Below are 22,739 nucleotides of genomic sequence, written 5' to 3'. Positions count from 1 at the left end.
TTATTGTACCAACTAAATTAAATGTGCTTGAAACACCTAAGAATGTTTGGCATATTGTAGATGTTTTATAGCATCATATTGAAATATCAAGACATTGGAGCCAAATAGACCTAATACTATTACAGGGTAGTTCTGGAGGACTGAGTACATTATTTACACATTTAAAGCATTAGTTTTTCAATGATTAATCACAACATAAAAGTTCCTAACTCGGGGTTATTGTAAGGGTTAAATGAGACAATGTATCCAGAGTGCCTGACATACAATTAAAACAAAATAAATGTTAGCTGCTTCTTTTAGTAATAATTCTCCTTTCCTTTAAATGTTTTCTTATTCTGTTGGTTTAATATCTTGGGGGGGAAAAAGGAAGACAATCTACTGTCTCATGATTGAATACATTTATTAGACTATTTTCATATAGTTTTCTCTAAAGTATAAGCATCGTTTTTTTGCTTAATAACAGTATAACTCAAATTATATTATCTTGAACACTGTTCTGCTTAAAGTTACTACTGTAGGAAGTAGGAAATTCAGGTCTAACAAAAGTTAATTTGTTGAATCTGTATTTTACAGACCACTGGCAATTGGAGGACTATGATAGGGAGAAGATTTATATTGTATCTCTGTATTCATAAGTTCCTGAATAGAAAGAAACATAATTTAAGCATTTGAAAAATACATTGGAGAAGATTAGTTTGAAAGTAGAATGTACATGAGTGCATGGATACGTGTATCTCTTGTTGGATGATTGTAAGTGAACCTTGCTGTAAAAATATCTGAGAAGCAAATTTATTGTAATCGAATTCTCCATTAAAGGCCAGTATATTATTAGAAATACATTCTTGTAGAAAAACAAGCCAAACAACACACAAATTAAAAAACCAAACCTATTATTTTATTTACAAAACCAACACCCCAGAGATTACATATTGTTTCCGACATTCTGTCTTATGTTTGGGGAGGGAACACTCTTCTGCAAGGAAACCAATGAACTTCATGTAGGATACCACATATAAGCTAGAGGGAGCCCTGCATTCCTCAAGATTCCTGTTCCTTTAGAAATAGGGTTAGAAGTTCTTGGTTGACTTTTAAAAACTCTTTATGAAACCACAGTGAATTAATTCACAATTATGTATATTTAAAACAAGTGCGTAAATACCTGGTAAAAACTATTTCAGACAGTAGTTGAGCGTTTTCTCAGAAGACTTAGGGACAAAATTTATAATTCAGGTCCGCTACCATCAACTCAGAAATGCTATTATCTATTTCCTCTAGCATTGTAGTAGCCTCCTAATTGGCATCCTCACTTCCTCTCTTACAACTTTATCCTCCCCCTTTTTTTTCCTCAATCATTCTTCCAGCTTTAGGCAAATATGTCATATCCCTGCTAAAATCCCTTGTCCTTGAGATAAAGTCTAAAAACCTTCATTCCCCTTGTTCTTAATATAAAGTCTAAGAAGCACTTATGATATGGCTGATTTTACAGCATTGTCAAGTGTCATTCTGTCCCTTTGAGTTTCATACTTCATCAATACTCGGTATCTTTTATTTCCTTGAACTTTCCATGTTCCCTTTTTTTTTTAAAAAGATTTTATTTATTTATTTGACAGGGAGAGACATAGCGAGAGAGGGAACACGAGCAGGGGGAGTGGGAGAGGGAGAAGCAGGCTCCCGGCCGAGCAGAGAGCCCGATGCGGGGCTCGATCCCAGGACCCCGGGATCATGACCTGAGCCGAAGGCAGACGCTTAACGTCTGAGCCACCCAGGCGCCCCTCCATGTTCCCTTTTATCTTAGTCAAGGTGTATTTTATTTTTCTTTTACCACAGCAAAATTACAATCATCTTTCCCAGATCTCAGCTTAAACATTACTTAATTAGAAAAGGATGGAGTGGTAATTATCTTCCATAACATCATCGGACTTTAGAATTCTGTTCTTTGCACTGAAGAGTGTAAGCATTCTTTTTCCATCTTGTTTGCTGCAGTATTCTCAGACCCTTGTCAAATGGCTAACATTTAATATTCCCTTATTTCTAAATATCCTACTGAATGGAAGATATTTAAAGTAATGAGTCATAAGAGTGCAAAATGATGCCAGACTTTCCCTACAGGTTATGTATATAGCCTTACAATGTCAGATTCTTACCTCATTGATCTTCTCCCCATGCAGACAGTCTTCCTTGATATAGAACCTGCCAGCTAAAAAAATGCCTGATACTCCCTTGAAGCTTGAGCTTGGTTGTGTGGCCCAATCTTGGCCAAGGGACCAGAGGGAAAAGTATGCCTTTGATGAAAATAATACTTGTGAGAGGAAAAACTGTGCTTCCCACTATTAAATCCAGTTTGGTCAAGAGCATGCTTTTTGGCTTTGTATTTCCCTGCCTACAACTACAAAGGGTCAAACCCAAGAACTAATGCCTACCCTTTGAGAATGAGTGAAACTAACATAGAAAGTATCATGGTCTTTGATTATGTTTTTATGCTGCTGAATAACTAAACCTGGAACCACCTATCTCTGTTAATCTTGTTTATGAGATAATAAATATCTTTTCTGTTTATGCTACTTTTAAATGGCTATCTTTTATTATTCTTAAAAGCACCTTAATTAATAAAGTTGCCCTCAGGACTTGACTTTCCCTGAGTCCCTCTTATGTAGTTAATCACTGTCACCTGTTGGGGTTGGGAAGCCTACGTTGTCTACCACTCAGGGAGGACAAGCTTCTCGAATCTTTGGATTCTTTTCTTTCCAAAAAGGGGATGGTCAGGAATCCCCAAAAAGTAAGCCCAAACCTCAGTATCCTTTTGTACTTCCCATCTAAATGATTTCTAAGAATATTTCAGGTTCATTAATGGCCCTCAAAATAATTCAAGCAAAATGCTGAGATAGTAGAAGTGCAAATATAGTCATTTTTTAAAAAGTATCATATGATCTCACTGATATGAGGAATTCTTAATCTCAGGAAACAAACTGAGGGTTGCTGGAGTGGTGGGGGGTGGGAGGCATGGGGTGACTGGGTGATAGACATTGGGGAGGGTATGTGCTATGGTGAGTGCTGTGAATTGTGTAAGACTGTTGAATCACAGACCTGTGCCTCTGAAACAAATAATACATTATATGTTAGTCATTTTTTTTTATTGCACTTGCAGGCTACATGCCCTAGGGAAATCTGAAAACTTTCCCTGCCCAATGTCAAATGGGTACCAGGGGTTAAGGAGGCCCAGATTATCCACCAGGACTTTATTCAAAAGTTGAAAATGTGAGTCAGTAGAGAAAGGAGTTTCTCCATCCACTTAACTGTATCTGAAAGGAAAAGTGTCAGAGGACAGTAGGCTTCTACATGTTTTTGATATTCATTCAAATGATTCTCCTAAAATAATATTGAACTTATGGAGATTCTGTAAGCAAGACTAGTGATCAGGAAGATTCCTCACCCAGGAATACTCCCTTTTTACTTCATTAACATAATTTGTAAAGGTAACCTAAATTCACTGAAGTATCAACATTTCTAAATATGTGTGATCTTCAAGAAATCTTGAACTCTTGGGATCTAGAATAGAAAAGTATTTCTCATAACACTGTTTATTATCTATAGAACCAGACATTGACCTCAACTCAGAAATTAGTCATTCATCAAACATGTGGTGTATAAACCTCCTTTGTAATGTATGTGTGACTGTGGAATGTTGGCTACTGGGGTTTCTCTGAGCCACTCTGCTGTCCTGTAAAATCTCAGCAATACCACCTAATTCATAGGGTTTCTGTAAAATCACATCTAATGAAATGATGGATATAATGCCCATGGAATTAAGTAGGCAGTCTTCCCTTATTTTAGCAGAAGTTAAATTTGGAAGATTTTTTTCTGATAAAATATGGAATATTAAAATTAGTTGAACTGTTTGACTTCCTAATGAAGCTAAAAACAATAAGAGGTTTTCTAAAAAATTTTTCTGTGTTCATTAAAAACTATCTTTATATGTATTAGGCAATATTGGCTTTAGCTCTCAGGAAAAATAAAAATGACTGCACTTTTCTCAGTTTTCTATAGCTATTGTCTGTAAGTATGAAATCATGGATTTTGTTATTGAAATATTTGACAGTGTTTTGTTTTAGCTCTTTTGATAACTTTTGTGTTTGCCTTGAGCAAGTCACTTATCTTTTCTATTTCTATTTTCTACTTCAATTTACTTATGAAAGGTAGAATAATGATTGTGATGTACCTTACAAAAAACTTAAAATAATATTGAGAGAATGGTGAAAACCAAAGCAGTGTATTAAATGCCAGATATGGCAACAAAAATAAGAGAAAGAATATTTCTAGTATAGAGTATTCTCCTAGATGGCTTTAATGCTGTGAAAGGCAGTAAAATTATTTCCTGATAAATACTTTTTTGAGCATTAAGACGTGAATTGTCCAGGATTAAATATACATGTATATCTCCAGAGTACTGATTATACAGCACATTTCCTGTCCTGCCTTCATTGAATTGATAACTAGTATACCACCAGGAGGCAGCTACTGGCATCATTAATGGAATATATTTATGGGCAAAATATCTTTTCTTAAAGAATTTCTGGAGTAATCTAAGGAAATCAAAATCAATTTTAACTTCAAGTTTCAGCCTAATTTTTTTCTACTAAAGCACTAACGGCGCATAAGATAGTAGATGATTTGCCCATCCATCCATTCATTTAATTGATATTTACTGAACTCCTCTGTGAAAGCTACTGGACTACATGATTTGTGATGTGCACAGATAAAATATGGTTTCTGTCCTCAAAGAGCTTACATATAATAGGGAAATAAATAGGGCGCTTGGGTGGCTCAGTTGGTTGGGCGACTGCCTTCGGCTCAGGTCATGATCCTGGAGTCCTGGGATCGAGTCCCGCATCGGGCTCCCTGCTCAGCAGGGAGTCTGCTTCTCCCTCTGACCCTCCTCCCTCTCATGCTCTCTGTCTTTCATTCTCTCTCTCTCAAATAAATAAATAAAATCTTTAAAAAAAAATAGGGAAATAAATATACATAAATAACTTGGGGCACCTGGGTGACTCCGTCGTTAAGCGTCTGCCTTCGGCTCAGGTCATGGTCCCAGGGTCCTGGGATTGAGCCCCGCATCGGGTTCCCTGCTCAGCGGGGAGTCTGCTTCTCCCTCTTCCTCTCCCCCTGCTTGTGTTCCCTCTCTTGCTGTGTCTCACTCTGTCAAATAAATAAATAAAATCTTTAAAAAAAATAAAAATATATATACATAAATAACTCAATTAAGGTTCTCTTCCTTAGTGTTGCAACAAAGTCAAGGAGAGCAATTCTGAGACATACGAAGAAGTCTAACCAGATAGAAAGACCTGAATTAAGGCAGTAGTGATGGGAAATGAAGAAAGGGAATGAGTTAAGGAATTTTGGAGTCAGAAAAGGGATTGTTTTTCAGTTGGTTTTAGAATGTGAGAAGACAAATCGTGCATAGGGACTTGTGGTTTTAATTCCAGTAGGTAAGGAGCTTGGAAGTCATCACTTCTGTTTTTTACAAACAGCAAAAGCTGAACAAACTGAAAATCAATAACTTTTCTTGGGCTTATCGAAGAAACAAGGCCACAAAGCAAATCACCACGACAGACAAATATAGAGAATCACTGCCAAAATCAATTTACATGGAACAGAGGCCACTAAAGTTATACACTGGTAGGAACACTTAAATTGTAATTTTGATGAATTACTCGAAGCTATGTGTAGACTAGGTTGACAGTATGAAACTCTTGGGGGCCACATTCTTAAGGGGGACCCACACTTGAATGAATCTTACCTCTGAAATTCCCACCAGATTCTCATGGTGAAGAACCAAAATAAAGTCCTCTTGTGTTTTGGCAGAGAAGCAGAAAAATAACTCTTTGAAATATGCCCGGGGCCTTTTCTATAACAAAGACCTGCTCTCTAGGCAGAAGTTTTATGTCATCTGGGAGAGAGAAGGGCTATTAACCAATTCCAGCCCTCTCTACCCTTCCTGTCTGACCTGAGGAGGGAGAATAAAGTTAAGAAAGACTTGTGAAGGTCACAATCATCCCAGAAACACAGGCCTGCTAAAAAACTGATAATAATAAGATTATAGAATACCACCGCCCCCCAACTCCTTACAATTACATCAACAATGTTCCAGTATACAGTGGATTATAGCTGAAAGAACTGCAAGGCACAGACTCTGTTAGGAGCTGTTCTTAGAGTAGCTCATAGAGTAGACAGCAGAGGAGACAAAAGTAAGGACGGTCAAGGAATTTGAGGCCTCTGGGACCTACAATTATAGCAAATACTAAACACAGCCCAACTTTTAGCAAGATTAACATAAAAATTCACACTATTTACTTCAGTTATTATTCAATACATCACTCCAGCTTTCTAAAAAATTACAAGGCATTCTAAAAGACAGGAAAAAAAGAAGAAGAAACAAAGTAAGCAGCAGAACTAAATTCATATAAACACAGATTTTGAAATTATCACACAGGGAATTTAAAATAATTCTAATTAGTGTGTTAAGGGCAGTAATGGAAAAACAGTAAACAGCATGCAAGAACAAATAGGCAATGTAAGCAGAGAAATGGAAACTCTAAAAATCAAAATGAAATGCTAGAAATTGACATAAATGAAAAATGCCTTTGATGGACTCAATAGTAGATTAGACACTGCCAAGGAAGGAATCAGTGAGCTTGAAGATATGTCAAATGAAACACAAAAAGAGAAAGGAATGGAAATAAAATAACAGAATATCCAAGAATTCTAAGAGTATAACATGTGCACAATTGGAGTACTAGAAGAAAAGAGAGAGAATGAAGAAGAAGGAATGTTTAAATAGTGACCAAAACCTTCTCAAAATAAATGGCAGACATCAACTCACAGGTTCATGGAACTCAGAGAATTCCAAGCAAGAAGTATAAAAACTCTACACCTATACATAACATATTGAAGCTGCAGAAAGCCAAAGACAGAGAGAAAATCTTTAAAGAATCCAGAGAAAGAAAATATCTTACCTCTAGAGAGAAAAAAAGAGGGAGAGGGAGAAAGAATTCCAATGGACATCTCATCGTCAGAAACCACGCCAGCAAGATAATGAGGTGAAATACTTAAGTGCTAAAAGAAGTCAAGGATGAATCAGTTTCTTGGTCAAGTTATAGGAGAAGTGATGTTATTAATTGAGACCAGAATTATAGGAGAAATTATATGTTGCCCTTTGGGGTGAAGATTTTAGATGTGAAAGTTTGAGTCTGACACACCTGGAACATAAGTGGCAAATCTCCAGGAAGCAGAAATTTGGCACACGATTTCAGAAGACTGGGGAGGAGGGAATGGGGTTTGATAATAAATCTGGAACTGTTAGTTTATAGGTAATTGCTAATACAATAAGTTGTTGCGGTAAAACATTTAAGGGGAGATGGGTGAGGTCTTCAGATAGAAACCTGAAGAGTATTAACTTTTTTTTTATTTTTTTAAAGATTTTATTTATTTATTTGCGAGAGAGAGAATGAGAGACAGAGAGCACGAGAGGGAATAAAGGAGAGGCAGAAGCAGACCCCCCCGCCGAGCAGGGAGCCCAATGCGGGACTCGATCCCGGGACTCCAGGATCATGACCTGAGCCAAAGGCAGTCGCTTAACCAACTGAGCCACCCAGGCGCCCAAGAGTATTAACTTTTAAAGAACAAAGTGAAATGAAAAATATTAAGGAGTTTGATAAGTATCTGAGGACAAAATGTGCACAAGTCCAGGAGAAAGAGATATTTTTAAAACGGGATTTTTGTATTGCCAAGTCTAAAGCATAGATCAGGCTGAGGACCGAAAAATGTTTTTACTTAACACTGATGAGAGCAATTTTAATTAAGGGACTGGAGTGCCAGTTTTCAGAGTCAAGGAGCTTGAATGATTCTTTATTCATGGCTAAATTGCAAGTGAGGGTATGGCTTCTATAAGTGTAGGTGCTCTTCCAAGAATCTCTTAATCGAAGGAAGAGAAAGTCAGGATAGAAGTTAGGAAAGACAAAGTCTTTGTTGTTGTTTGTTGTTACGTTTGTCTTAGGAAAGGTCGAAAGTTAATTCAGTTTAAGGGCTAACAGAACTAATAGAGAATATCTAAGCTAAAAGTTACTACAGTTTAGAGGGCTTCTCTCTTACACCAGTATTGTGAATATTAGTGAACAAGTGTTTAACCTTTCCCATACTACTCATGATTTTATATAAAACTAACTGAGTAATTCATGGAAAACCTATCCTTTTCCCCATCATCCTGGATAACGGAAATGTTTGCTATATAAGGGCCAGTTTATGGCACATTGTGATTATAAGAAGCAAAATTATACCCGTTGTCCTAAATCCTTATGTGTGTTTTACATATTCTAATAATCACTCCTTTTCAACTGATTTTCAACAGCACTGTGTTCCGAAGAGTGAGATTAGAAAAATGAAAAAAAAAGATAGATTCCAACTCACACCTGCAATTGAGTCTCATAAACCTAGCAGGGTAAATTGGGGGGAGGAAGAGACTGTAAATCTTTTAAATACTCCCTAGATGATTTAGGTAAAGTCTTCATTCGCCTGCTGTTGAAAACTACCTATCTAGTTTGCTACCCATGTACTTTGCTATTGGCTTCCTTTAAAAAATAGGTTTTTTCTTTCCTTTCCTTTTCTTTTCCTATCTTTTCTTTTCTTTTCTTCTTATTATGTTATAATCCTGTGACTTGACTGGCTCTCTACTTATGATTAGGCAATGTTAGGCATTGCACAGCTGGACAAAATTGAAGTAGCAATAGAAGAACAGAAACCATATTTAAATTCATAGTCAAAGTGAACAGAAAGGTCTATTACTTTCAAGATAATATAATACTATTAAAGCGCAAGTCTTTCAATGTGACAAGTTCAGAATAAAGACCTCAAGAATTACAACTACGGTTTCTGTATTCAAGCAAAATAACTTGACAATTATTGACAGAAATAAGGTACCAGCACCTTTAAATGTATTGCTTTCTAAATAAATCTCAGTCCAATGCCATTTAAAACTGTATGTTCAAGTTGTACACTTTCATAAGTTGTCATTTATTTTCCTTACAATCTTAACATTTTAATAGATTTACAATAACATCTTTTTGAACAGTTTTTGCATACTTTCTTAAGCTTAATTAACAAAACACTTATTACTTTCTTATGTATGAAGAGTACTTAGTATCAAAAGGATTCAAAGACACCATTCTTTCCCTACAGGTGTTTATAATTTAGCCTTTTTACTCCATGTTTTTGATGTCTAGTAAATACTCACATAGTTTTAATTTAATTAATGGGGGAGGGTATTTATGTAAATTTTTTTAAGTTACCTTTTCTCTATTCACTAAAAATAATTCGCATCTGAGGGGTACTTGGATGGCTCAATCAGTTAAGTGTCTGCCTTGGGCTCAAGTCACAATCTCAAGGTCCTGGGATCCAGCCCTGGGTAGGGCTTCCTGCTCAGTGGGGAGTCTGCTTCTCCTTTCCCTCTGCCCCCCCACCCCCGCTCCTGAGTGTGCACTCTCTCTCTTTCTCTCAAATTCAGAACAAAATCTAAAATAATAATAATAATTTGGGTCTTAAGTTCTTTTCCTCTTTACCCTCTGATGGAGGACTTCCTTATCAGACACATTAAAGAGTTCTTATGATTCAGAATCAGAAGGGAAGTTGGGCTGGAAGGACGCATGGTACCTAAGCAAGAGCTGTAGAACACTTGGGAGAACTGCTGAAGTGTCTCTGGGAAACTGATAGAAGAGAGTAGTATAATAATAAAAATTATTGTGAACTATATGTCCTAGTTATTATGTTCAAGATATGCAAATGAGGATCTCTGGTTGTTTTGAATTTCTTTTTTGGTCCTGGAATATTTTCGCTTGAACATACTGTTATTTTGAGACTATATCATGTGTGCCATAGATTCAGCAGGTTACATGATTGCTAAATATCTTTGAATAAATTTTTAGGTTTAATTGAAAATTAGGTTTAAATTTTAAAAGTGTATTTTTCAGCTTACTATATAGACTCTGTAACCAGCCTTTCTCGAAGTTGCATATTTCATTGGATAGATTTACCATCATTTAATAACAGTTCTTTAATTATTGCATACTTATGGTTGCCTTTAATATTTTGACATTATAATAATGGATATCTATGGTATGGCCACTGATTTTCAGTCATCAGAGGTTTCTTTTCTTTCCTTTCATTTTTTTTTTTTTTCTTTTCAACCAGCAGGGCTCAGATGGCATGAGGTTGGGTATGAGTATGAGGGCATTCATTTACATTTCCCCCCATGCCTGAAGGTGACATTTTTCTTATCACATTTTATTATATGTGAAAAGGAATCAGTATGTGGAACGAATTCACATACTGATTAGTGGTCAAAGCAAATTTGACTTTGATGAGACTAACTTGTCTAAAACATTTTGATCATTTTGATCAGTGTCAAGTTACAAGAATGTGGTAGTGGCTGCCCTCACATTCTGTACAAAAGTCCACAACAGTAAACCCTGGTGTTCCCTTGAATGATTGAGTGTGACTAAAGGCAAAACTACTGCTACAGATACAGACTTAAGTAGACACCTACACCTCTTACTTGCTCAAGAATCAAGTAGTGACTAAATATGCAAAGACAAAAGTGCTTTATGTTTATAACCTGAAGGAATAAAGAACTACTGTTATATTAGATATGCTAATAACCCCTCCATTTTATTTAATATGACCCTATGTTAGAAATAAGAATGAGTATTTGGAGAGCTTTGAAGGTAAGAGACATGGTAGAGAAAGGTCATGGTTTATGTACTCTCTTTTTTCCATCCTTTCCTACTTCTTTCTATTTGCTGATTTGCTAATTATTGAAAAATTATATATAAACTCAATTACTTATACATAATCTATAAGAAGGTGTAGCAGTTGAAAATTACATTATGTCTGTGTATTGGTTTCCTAGGGATACTATACAAAGTACAACTGTGTAGCTTAACCAACAGAAATGTATTGTCTCAGTTCTGAAAGCTAGAATTCTGAGACCAAAGTGTCATTAAGACTGTGCTCCCTTTGATGGTGCTAGGGAAGAATCTGTCCCAGGTCTCTCTCCTAGTTTCTGGTAGTTCCTTGGTTTGTGACAACATTAACTCCAGTCTTTACATGGTGTTCTCCTCGTGTACATTTCTCTGTGTCCAAATTTCTCCTTTGTATAGACATCAGTCATATTGGACTAGGGGCTTACCCTATTCTAGTACTCTCTTCATTTTAACCAATTACGTCTGCAGTGACTCCATTTCCATACAAGGTCATGTTCTGAGGTTCTAGGGGTTAGTACTTTAGCATATGAATTTTGAGGGAACACATTCAATTCTTAGCAGTCTATTACAGAGTTAAAGTTATTTATTTATTTATTTATTTTTATTTTTTAAAATGTAATGAAATATTGTTTTTATTTTTTATTATGTTAAGTTAGCCATCATTAGTTTTTGATGTAGTGTTCAATGATTCATTAGTTGCATATAACACCCAGAGCTCATCACAACACGTGCCCTCCTTAATAGCCATTACCTGGCTACCCCAGCAATTACACTACTAGGTATTTACCCCAAAGATACAGATGCAGTGAAAAGAAGGGGCACATGCACCCCAATGTTCATGGCAGCAAAGTCCACAACAGCCAAACTGTGGAAGGAGCCGAGATGCCCTTCAACAGATGAATGGATAAGGAAGATGTGAAATATATATGTATACACAATGGAATATTACTCAGTCATCAGTTAAAGTTATTTAGAAAGAGGATCCTTTATCATTGAAGCACTATCAACAAAAGATTATTTCATTTCCTTATGTTCATGTATACTTCTCTGCCTACTGGAAGCTCATACCTCCTTGCATGTAGTGGATCTCATCTCTTAACACTTGAAGGATTTCCTTCCCTCAGTTATTCCTTCTCTCCCTTATATTTCTAACTTCTCCCTCCTTACTGAATCATTTTTAGCAACCTTTAAACCTCTTCAAGCTTTTCCATCTGAAACACACACACACACACACACACACACACACACACACACCATCTCAATCCTAACAGGTCCTGGAAGGAGCTTGTATTTTGATAATTATGTGGTTGGTAACTCCTTACTTCTACATCTTCAATTTGCTTTTGAGCCGCTGTAATCTGGATCCTACTTCTAACATGCCACCTGGAACTGCTTTGTTGAAGTCAACAATGACTTACTATTTGATAAGCACTTACTTTATCTCTGTTGCATCTAACATCATTGATCTTACTCTCTTTCTTAAAGTTATCTCCTGCCTTGACTATCATGACTCCATGCTTTCCTTATCTCAAACTGTTCATTTTCAGTCATTTTTTTGTTTTGTGTTTCCACAGTCACTTCTCATCTTTCAACTGTTGATTTTTCACTACATCAATATTCTAATGATTCCCAAATCTCCACAGCCTGACCAGACGTCTCTCTTCTGAGCCCATGCCTACATCGACAGTCCATACTATATTTCTTCAGCTGGATGTTAACAAGAGTCACAAATTAAACTCATTGTGTTTTCTTCATCTTAAATTCCTCCACCTTTAATTAGGTTTGCTATCAACAAGAATGAGCAACACTTGCATTCACCCCATACATTCCCCAGATACTTTATATCATCCTTGACTCTTTCCTTCCTCATTTTTCCCTCCTGTGCCTCCCATATCTGGAAGAGCCCACCTTCTAAATATCTTTCAAATCCACTCCCACAGCCCCATCTTAGTTTAAATACTAATAATTTCTTACCTGGATCATTAAACCAGCCACCTATCTCTGGTCTTTATCTCATCCAGCCCATCCTCCTTGCTGTCCCTACAGTAAGCTGCATAAACTTAAATCTGATTATACCCTTACATGGATTAAAATTCTTTATTGATACATCAAAGCCTTCTGAATGAACCAACTTACTATTGTGGTACAAATGACTTTCATGTTTTGGTTTTCAATTGTGTCTTCTTGTCGATACCTCTCCATACCATTATACTAAAATACTTGTTCCCTGAGCTCTTGCAATGGTTTCCTTTACTTTAGGAATTCTCATCATCCTGCATTTGCTTGGAAAATGCTTTCCTTTCTTTGATCATTTGCTAACTCTTCTGACCATTGAGATTCTGGTTAGATATTTTTTTCTCAAGAAAGCTTTCTCTCTCTTACTTTAGTCTTTGTGTATGCAATTTGGTGACTTAAAAGACATTTATAAGTCTTTCGTCAGAGTCTCACAAAGCTGAAATTAAGGAGTCATCAGCTGTCCTCATCAGGAGCCTCGGGGTGTCTTTCCAGCCCATCCCTGATTTTGGAAGAACTCACTTCCTTGGTTGAAGGTTTGAGGTCCCATTTCCTTGCTGGCTGTTTCTCTTATCTCCTTATGTTATCCCTTCTCACACAGCCCTTTCGATCCTCAAAACATCAATAGTGAGTAAAATGCTTACCATGCTTGGAATATATCTGACTTTTGCTTCATATGACTAGATTAAGCCCACACAGATATCTCCCTATTTTAAGGTCAACTGTATTATAGAACGTAATATAATCACTGGAGTGATATCGTATTCATAGATTCTGGAGATGAGGGCAGGACAAGTCTGGGGTTGCTGTTTTAGACATTCTACCTACCATGCCTAATTGTGGTGGTTTCCCTTATGTGTACGTGAGTGAATCATTTTGGGAAAAAATATATATACATGATCCCCATTTTATGAGGGAAATTGAGGCTCTCCAAAGTAGTTAGTGCAGACTACTACTGAGAGACACTGGTTTTGTGTTAATGCAGACTTGGGTTTATTTCAGTCATTGTTTTTAGTTCTATGGTATAGGAAAGTTGTTAAAACATTGAAAAATGTGGTTAATACCACCTCACTGGTAAAAAAATGTGACTATCCATGACAATGTATGCAAAACATTTATTATTTCAGAATTTCAATAAATTGTACTTTTGTTATCAGTAATTGATTTGTGCAAGGTCACATAGCTGAACTGTGACACAACACTCAGATGCAATCTTGTCTGTCCCAAAGGAGAGACAGCAACGAAAAACATTGCTAGATTTGTAGGGTTTTTTTCCTTTATTAGATAATAGTTTTTAGGATAGTTTAGTGTTGTTTAATGATAATCTAAAACTTCTCAGTACTCTTAAATTTAATTTGTAGACTCTTTAAGCCAAACATTTGGTTTTATAATGGAAGTTAATTATATAGTTGGGCAGAGTATTCAGATATTCACTTCATAAGCAACCATTCAAAAGTATATCTATTTCATAAGTTGAAAAAGTTACTTATTCCAAATTCATGTATATGCCATCTTAAGACTCCTGCTTTACAATGTACTTATAATGAGTAGTTGAATTTACTACTCTGTATGCTGTTGCTATCCATTAGTGCTCTAAAAAGAACAAAGCATGACCTTTTTTTCCTTTCCTTACTGTCTAATACTGGTTTATGTTTTGTAGCTGTGATCTGTAGCATCAGCTAACATTCATTGCTTTTTTGCAGCTTACTTTTGTGACCTCCCAGACTGCCTGAAACCACTGCTTAAATTGAGTCACATTATCCATGATTTCTGTGTAGCACAATGTTGAGCTTTCTGCTTTTTCTCCTCCCCAGAATTCTACAATTAGGCTAGAATCTTCGAAAAACATCCTTAACGCATTACTTAATCTGTATTCTTCATTATTGTCACAATTCAGCACCCTATAAGACAGAATACTACACATTTTTTTAGGATTTGCTAATATTAGGAATGTTTTTCCTCTCTGATTTTTACTCTATTAAAATATAAAACTAGAAGGGCTTTTTTCTCCTTTTATTATGCAAACAATGCATATATATTGCCAAGCAGTGCCCAGTATTCACATTGCCCTTCCTCTCTGTCTGAGGGTGGCATAAATGTCTAGGGCCCAAGAGCTGGCTCAGCTACCTTGTCCCAGGTGAATGGCAGAAGTGTGCCCACTACCTGCAGCCAGACTTGCCAGCATTATTTTTTATGAGATTTAATTTTTTTTTTTTTTTGATGGAGATACAACACACTGGTACTCAGATCTCTGTTACTTACACCTCCCAATAAGAGAAGGCTGCCAAGCAGGACCCTGCAGGAATTTGCTCTCAGGCTACAGAGTTAACAGTAAACTCCAGCTCTAGGGGTAACTTATGTAATGGCAAACAGCATGGGGTTAGCTAGATTTCCAGGGCTCCCTGAGGATTGGTTAACTTGAATAATTTTAGGAGCTCTGGGGAATACAGGGGGCTATCCCTAATTGCCTGGTACCTGGTTTGGTAGGGCTGGTACATAATGGCCCTAAAGTGTGAGGGCCCAATAAGGGAAGTATTTGGAATGTGGACTTAATTAGTTGTTCAAGAAGAGGATCTAACAGGCCTCCGACCAAGGCCTCAAAACTGGGTCAGGAGAGTATTTTAAATAAAACAAAAATAAAACAACTGTGTTACACACTTCTAGGTGGGGAATGGGATATGTTTGATGTCTTTAATTGCTTTTCCTTCTCAGAAACTAAACTTGAAGTTATGTTCAGACATAATTCTCTTCATTCAAGATGTTGAAGGATAAGAGGTCCCTTATTTCTTATTTAAAGCATGCAAAGCATGCGGTGCCTGGCTGGCTCAGTTGGAGCTTGCAGGTCTTGACCTCAGATTCATGAGTTCAAGCCCCATGCTGGGCATGGAGTCTACTTAAGAAATAATAATAATTAAAATTAAAAAAAAATGAAAAGCAAGCAAGCATGACTACATAACAAAAAGGAATGTTTAACAGGGTATTTCTAACCATTTCATTTTTCTTTCTTGTAAAATTTATATTGTGGGAAGAGTTGTAATCATTTACCTTATTTAAAAAATAAAAGTATAATGTGACAGTTATATCTGTCTTCTGTGAGGAAAAAAAAATGCTGGTATCAGAGAATCTTAAGATCTCCTAAGAATATTTTTTCCCCAAGAATTTTTTATCAAGCAAGTTCAATGGGGCAATATAAATTAATATTACTTTATCATTTGTTGACTTTCTTTGTTGACAAGCTCCTTGTTGAGTTTATAAGACATTTATATCTTAAGTAGAGTTTATAATTGATTTTGATAAAACACATGGGTTTAGGAGATCAGAAAACTAATTTGCCATGCTTACTAACTCATTCTATGACCCTAGGAAATTTGTTTTCATCCTTATACCTACAAAATAAAATCATTTTAAGAAGGCTTTGGAAAATGAAATACAGATGTTTGGTTTTTTTTTAATTTTACTTTTAACCACCCCCCCCCAAAAAAAAAATCCTGGATGAAACAAATAACAAAATAGTGAAAACTTTGAGTAAATATTTTTATAAGGATCATGACTTAGATTAACATGTTCTGTTAACTTACTGTATAGAAAAAAAAAATAAGGAAAAGTATATTAAAAGAGTTATGCAACCCAAGTTTTTCTTATTAACGTAAGAAAGTGAATCTAAGAGCATTCTAACAACTTGGAAATGACAAGCCCATAGTCTCATGGAACTGTTTTAACATCCTAACAGATTTCTCAGTGAGGCTAATGTTTTTAATGATTCCAAAAACTGTAGGAATACAATAAATTTTGTTGAGAGGTTAATGAAACATCCTAAGGGTCTTAGTATTATTATTAATGGTTTCCTTTTGTTTGACCTTTGCTACAGTTGCTTTTTCTGCTTCATTTTTATGCCTAAAGCCTTTACTTATCCTAGAAATGTACCATTTTGCCCAATAACTGGTTAAGAAATATTCTGATAGTAAAAAGAAATTATATACATAAAAATGTTTTACAAATTATAAAGCCCCTTTCCCATACAAATATCAGGTATTGTTATCATTGAGTGATAAAGATCAGTAAGAAGTCTTAATATTTCCTAAGAGTAACACTTGCAAATGAAAAGATTATGCTGATATCCAGTCTCTGATTGTTTGAAAATCACAGCCAATATACCATTGTGTCAAGGGATAATGCTGTTTCCTGATTTGATCTATATGCTAAAAATATATATTTATAAGATATTCACTTTGAACACCTATTATGCCTTTTTTATTTTTCTATTTCTATAAAAATATTTAGAAAAAAACCACTGTAAATCAATGAAATGTTATGTCATCTCATAAGTGAATGTACAAAGTCAAATCCGGAATATTTTTTAATTGAATGTAAAAAGAAGATTTTTCATCATGAAGCATTAATACTGAAATGATTTATTTTTTTTTCAATTATTTTAAACTAAATAATAAAGAATTAGAGTGGTGTTTTTATTCACTTCGGGTTTTTTTTTAAGATTTTATTTACCTATTTGAGAGAGAGAGAGAAAGCACGAGAGGGGGGAGGGTCAGAGGGAGAAGCAGACTCCTTGCTGAGTGGGGAGCCTGATGCAGGGCTTGATGTGGGGCTTGATTCTGGGACTCCAGGATCATTATCTGAGCCAAAGGCAGACACTTAACTGACTGAGCCACCCAGGCACTCTGACTTTGTTTTCAGTATTCAAAAAGCAGTTCCTCTTATGCTCCTGTTAGATAACTATCTGTCTACACTGCTTTATTTCTCTAGTTGCTCAGGTTTTGCAGATAGCATGCTACTTTAAAGTTCAGTTAATGTAAGAATTATATAAGGTCAGTTCTTTAGGTAGAGCTGCAAAATACATTGTCAGTTATTATACATTTTTGTGTTTTCTAACCTCTGCCCTGCTGTCCTCTCCTACCAGATTCCGATTTCTTTCTTTTTCCACTTGTTCATGACATTCTGTCCTTCTTTCTCTGATAGAGTTGTCTCTTTCCTTTATTTTTTTAAAAATCTTTTGACCTTTTTTGTTTACAAGAATGAGGAAATAACTTGTAAATCATAAAATAAAGCCCTCCAGAGGTCTATAAATAGAAAGAATCATGATGACTCAATACCAATTTTGACATGTGTTTGTAACTAGTAGCCCAGAATTACAAATAATTTTACCTGCAGAATTATGTGGAGGTGTGTGAGTTAGAAATTATGTGATTTTTTTAACCTATATTTCTAATTTCAGCGTAAGATCATTTTCAAAATGATTTACAGATTCTACTTGCCTTTTTTTTGGCATTTGATTTCTGTTTATATAATAGTCTGAAACAATGAGTTGTTTCTAAATTAGGCAAAAATAAATTATGGGATATATGGGACTGAAGTCAGCTAACTGAATTTGGGACAAATTACCCTAATATCTGTGTATCTGGCTCTAACTTTCCAACTTTATCAAATGAAAGTACAAGAATAAGATAATTTGTAAACTGTTTTTATATCTGTATGTCTGATTCTCTAGTATCTTACACAATGAGAACATAAATCTTCCTTTCATGCATGAAATGAGCTATTTGACAATTGCACTATTTAAACTATAACTTAAATCACAAAAATCATAAATTAAATCACAAAATATTTTATTTCAAAACTAGCTGCATATATTTTTTACAACTATAATGAGTCATAATTTATACTAATTCTAATTATAATAATTTGGAGTTTGTCCATATGTGCTGTGGTGTTTGTAACAAATCATCCCCAAAATTAATGGCTTAAAATAATAATTTTAATTGCTCACAGTTTTGCAGGTCAGGAATTTGGGAATAATTCAACTTAGGCAGTTATGGTGAGATATTGGTGTGGGGCTTTGGTCACCTGAAAGTGATGTGCAAGATGGCTCACTCTCATGGCTGGCAGTTGAAGCTGGGTATCCATTCACAGCTTATAGGGGGTTGTCAACAGAAGTGCATGTGGTTTTACTTTTCAGCATGGCTGTTGGATTCCTTCTGCAAGGGAATAACCTGAGAAAGGAGCGTTCTAAGAGACCAGTTGTGGAAGCTGAAAGGCCTTTTCTTATCTCGTCCTGGAAGTAATGTAGAGTTCATTCCATGGTATCCTATTGCACAAACAATAAAACCAGCCTAGATCCAAGGAGAGAGCATTGGCCTCCATCTTTCAGTGGGAATAGTAGCAAAAGATTTGTAGCCATCTTTAATCTACCACACTATGAATTCCATACTTTTAAATAATTACTGAATTTAGAAATAATAGAATTTAATTAAAAAAAATAGACTTGAATTTTCGTCCTAAAATTAATTATACTTGAATGAGAAAAAGAAAATATCATAATTATTAAAATGTATAGTTTTCTATCAATGAACAATATACATTTAAATAAGCAGAAGCTTAGTCTGTCTCTTGGTTTCAATTCAGGTCATGATCTCAGGGTTGTGAGATGAGTCCCGCATCAGGCTCCAAGTGAGCTGGGAGTCTGCTTAAGACTCTACCTCTCCCTCTGCCCCTCCCTGCTGCACTCTCTCTCTCTCTCAATTAAATAAATCTTTTTTTTTTTTAAAGATTTTACTTATTTATTTGACAGAGACATAGCGAGAGAAGGAACACAAGCAGGGGGAGTGGGAGAGGGAGAAGCAGGCTTCCCGCGGAGCAGGGAGCCCAACGTGGGGCTCCATCCCAGATGATCCCAGGACCCTGGGATCATGACCTGAGCTGAAGGCAGATGCTTAACTGAGTAGCCACCCAGATGCCCAGTTAATGGAATAATCTAATTTGAAAAATCAAGAATATTAAAATCGTTAATTCTACACATCAATATTATTTCTAATTAAATAGATCATCCTGTCAAATACATCCTAGAAATTTGAAAACATAGTGAGAATATTGAGGGAATATTGCTCTTGCTCTTCAGCTAAGAGTGTTGTTCAAGAGATTTTATTTTATGTGTTAGACAAATACTTCTGTGAATATTGACACATGTATATATAACAACTAAAAATGAAACTCTAGATAAGATTCATTTGCATAGTCATCATAAAGACTTTTATAAAAATTGGCTTCTAATGACATGATAAATATTTAAGGTGTTATTCCATAAGTAAATGCAAATGATATATTATCACCTATTGATTTAAAACTGTGAGATTATGAACTTCTTGAAAAAGTTCCCCAGGAACAAAATCAGAGAATTGTATAAAGTGAGCATAGCTTTGGAAAACCAATTTTTTTTTACAATTCCTATTAGTCACAATATAGGTGAATCTTCCATTTTAAATTAATTAATCAACAAAATAATTAATATACAAAAATATTGTTGATAATTAATCCACAAAAAACAATTGTAGTAGATTCAGACAGATGCCGAGATCTTTTAGTAAAGGACTCAGTGCCCAGCTGCAAATCCTGTGGTTAGCTGATTGCCTCCTGCTGTTAGCTAATGCCTTAAGGGCCTGCCTCTTCTTTCTACCTGAAGTCAGTCTCATTTGTGGATGATCTGAGACAATGAATAAGTAACAGCAGCTGAGATCTAGTTATTCTTGAGACAGCCCCCAGTCAATGACCGAACAGGGAGCGATATAAGAGCCTGCCCACCTTCCCTCAACACATGATTCCTCTAAGAGGGGCTCCTGGCGCTGGAGCTCTTCCTTTGGCTGACAGAGGATTTGTCAGGTATGAATCTTGGTCCAACTATCTCCCTACCCGAGTCTGATTTTCTTTTCTTTTAACATGGGTTTACTCTCTAATAAACCATTTACACCCTTAACTCCACTTCAGTATTTGTTTCCTGGAGAACTCACCTGTGACATTTTATTTTATGAGAAGAGTTAATTTTCTTAAGTGAGATTATGCAAGACTTCAGGAATATAAGTATTAGTACAATGTAGTGTTTGCCATCAGGTATTTATGGTCTGCTGTTATCTTCAACCTCCACAGAAAGTTTCTAGCACAGAGCCACAGGCCTAATTAATTGAAAGCCCAACAATTTGATCCTAGATCTCTGATTCTAAAACGCATGATTATTCTCTTACCTACTTCTTAAGTTTGCTATATTTTTTCCCTTTATATTGTGGAGCAGGTTAAGCATTCTTGCCATTAATATTTAAAATCTATGAAAATAAATATTAAAAACAATGAGTGTAAACTCCATGAAAACATGATTTAGTCAAGAAATAGGCCTACTGCAAAAGGAAAGGTACAGAGATAATTAGCATCTCCCAGCCAAGCTGGTTCCAAACAACTGAAAGATATTTGTAAATTAAAATCATATGTTTGGTATTGCTTAGTTTAGAGGAAGTAGAAATTATTAACACCATGAAAGCCAAAATAAACAAATATTCTGTTTTTTTCTAAGCCATTAGCTATTGTGTTCCTTGTCAGTTCAGCTAGGTTAACAGATTCAGAAAAAGTAATTCTCCTAATGTTTATATTATTTGGTGATTTTTATGGGAAGGAAATGTGGATTTGAGCTTATGCACATCAGTTACAGTGTTTGGTGCTAATGAAATAGTCTATCTGCTAAAGTGGAGGGGGAAAAAAAGAGTCTGAAGAGGCAGGGGAATAGGCAAACAACATGTGAAGTATTAGTATTTCATGACATAGGATTTAGATGCTATGGAGCACGTCCTTACTCTCAAGGGAGATCTTACTCAGCCAACAAGGGGAAGCTCTTTAGTGGAGTAAGGAGCAATGTTTGAAATGCCTCTAAAAGCACAAGAAATTGTGGGGAATATAGAGGCGCTGCGGGTGGAAGACTGTATAATCCAGTCCTGTGTATGTGTAAAGCAAGGATACATAAAAACCTCTCGTGTTTCAGTTCTATAGGAATGAGTGAAGGTTGTAAGAAAGTTGGAAATGAAAAGCTCGGAAGCTCCAGAAATAAGCCAGTAGCAGTTAATGAAAGGCATTATATGCTATGCTGAAGAGTGTTGCCTTCTTTATTTTCCTGAAGGAGGTGATTAGCTGTTAAATAAGAAGAGCTGTAATTTATCCCCATTTAGCAAAATATCTCTGGCAGATTGGGAATGTGATAGAAAACCAGTTTAGAAACTTACTGCATTAAGCCAGGAAAGAAGCAATGAGTACCTAGAATAAGTTAATGAGGATAGAGAAGAGTGAGTCCAAGAAATATCAAGGAAATAGAGATGAGAGAGTTTGGTATCCGATTTGGTTCAGAGCGAATAAAAAGAGTATAGGATGGCTTCCTGGTTATTTTTAGGAACTAGGAAGATGTGAGAAGTAAGTAAAAGTGAAGGTTTCAGGTAGAGAGAAATATTAAGATGAAGGTTGCCCTGAAATGTCTATGGGACAATGTGAGTATATGCTTAATAAGTAGTTTTATTTATGGGTTGAAGCTTAGAAGATGGAAGAGTCTAGATTAAGTATTTGTATCTGAGCATTACCTGCATACAGTAATATAGGCCCTAAATGTGGATGTACTGTGTACAGAGGCTGTAGCTGAGCGTATTTGCCCAGTGAGAAGATTAAATGCCCAAAGACAGAGCTCTAGGGAAAGGGACAAATATTAGAGAGATGTCGTTAAAGACAAAGACTGTAACATGGTAACTGGTTTGGGAATTAATATTTAATTATGGCAGGGGAACAAATGGTAGATAAAAGTATCTTTTTTTAATTTTATTTTTGTTATGTTAATCACCATACATTACATCATTAGTTTTTTTTATTATGTTAATCACCATACAAATACATCATTAGTTTTTGATGTGGTGATCCACGATCCATTGTTTGCGTATAACACCCAGTGCTCCATGCAGGATGTGCCCTTTTTAATACCCATCACCAGGCTAACCCATCCCCCCACCCCCTCCCCTCTAGAACCCTCAGTTTGTTTCTCAGAGTCCATAGTCTCTCGTGGTTCATCTCCTGCTCCGATGTCCCCCCCCCTTCATTTTTCCCTTCCTG

At 35.8% G+C, this 22,739-nt stretch overlaps 1 protein-coding gene across 1 annotated transcript in view; it reads left to right on the top strand.

The window, feature by feature from the left end:
* Positions 1-22,739, top strand: part of CCSER1 (coiled-coil serine rich protein 1) — a 1,330,597-nt gene that overhangs the window by 581,180 nt on the left and 726,678 nt on the right. The gene's annotated exons all lie outside the window — the stretch shown is intronic.

The sequence above is a fragment of the Neomonachus schauinslandi genome, chromosome 2 (genome assembly GCF_002201575.2).
Source record: "Neomonachus schauinslandi chromosome 2, ASM220157v2, whole genome shotgun sequence".
In the NCBI taxonomy this organism is placed as follows: Eukaryota; Metazoa; Chordata; class Mammalia; order Carnivora; family Phocidae; genus Neomonachus; species Neomonachus schauinslandi.
Note: the sequence above shows the minus strand (reverse complement) of the source record. Positions and strands in the feature narration are given on the sequence as shown.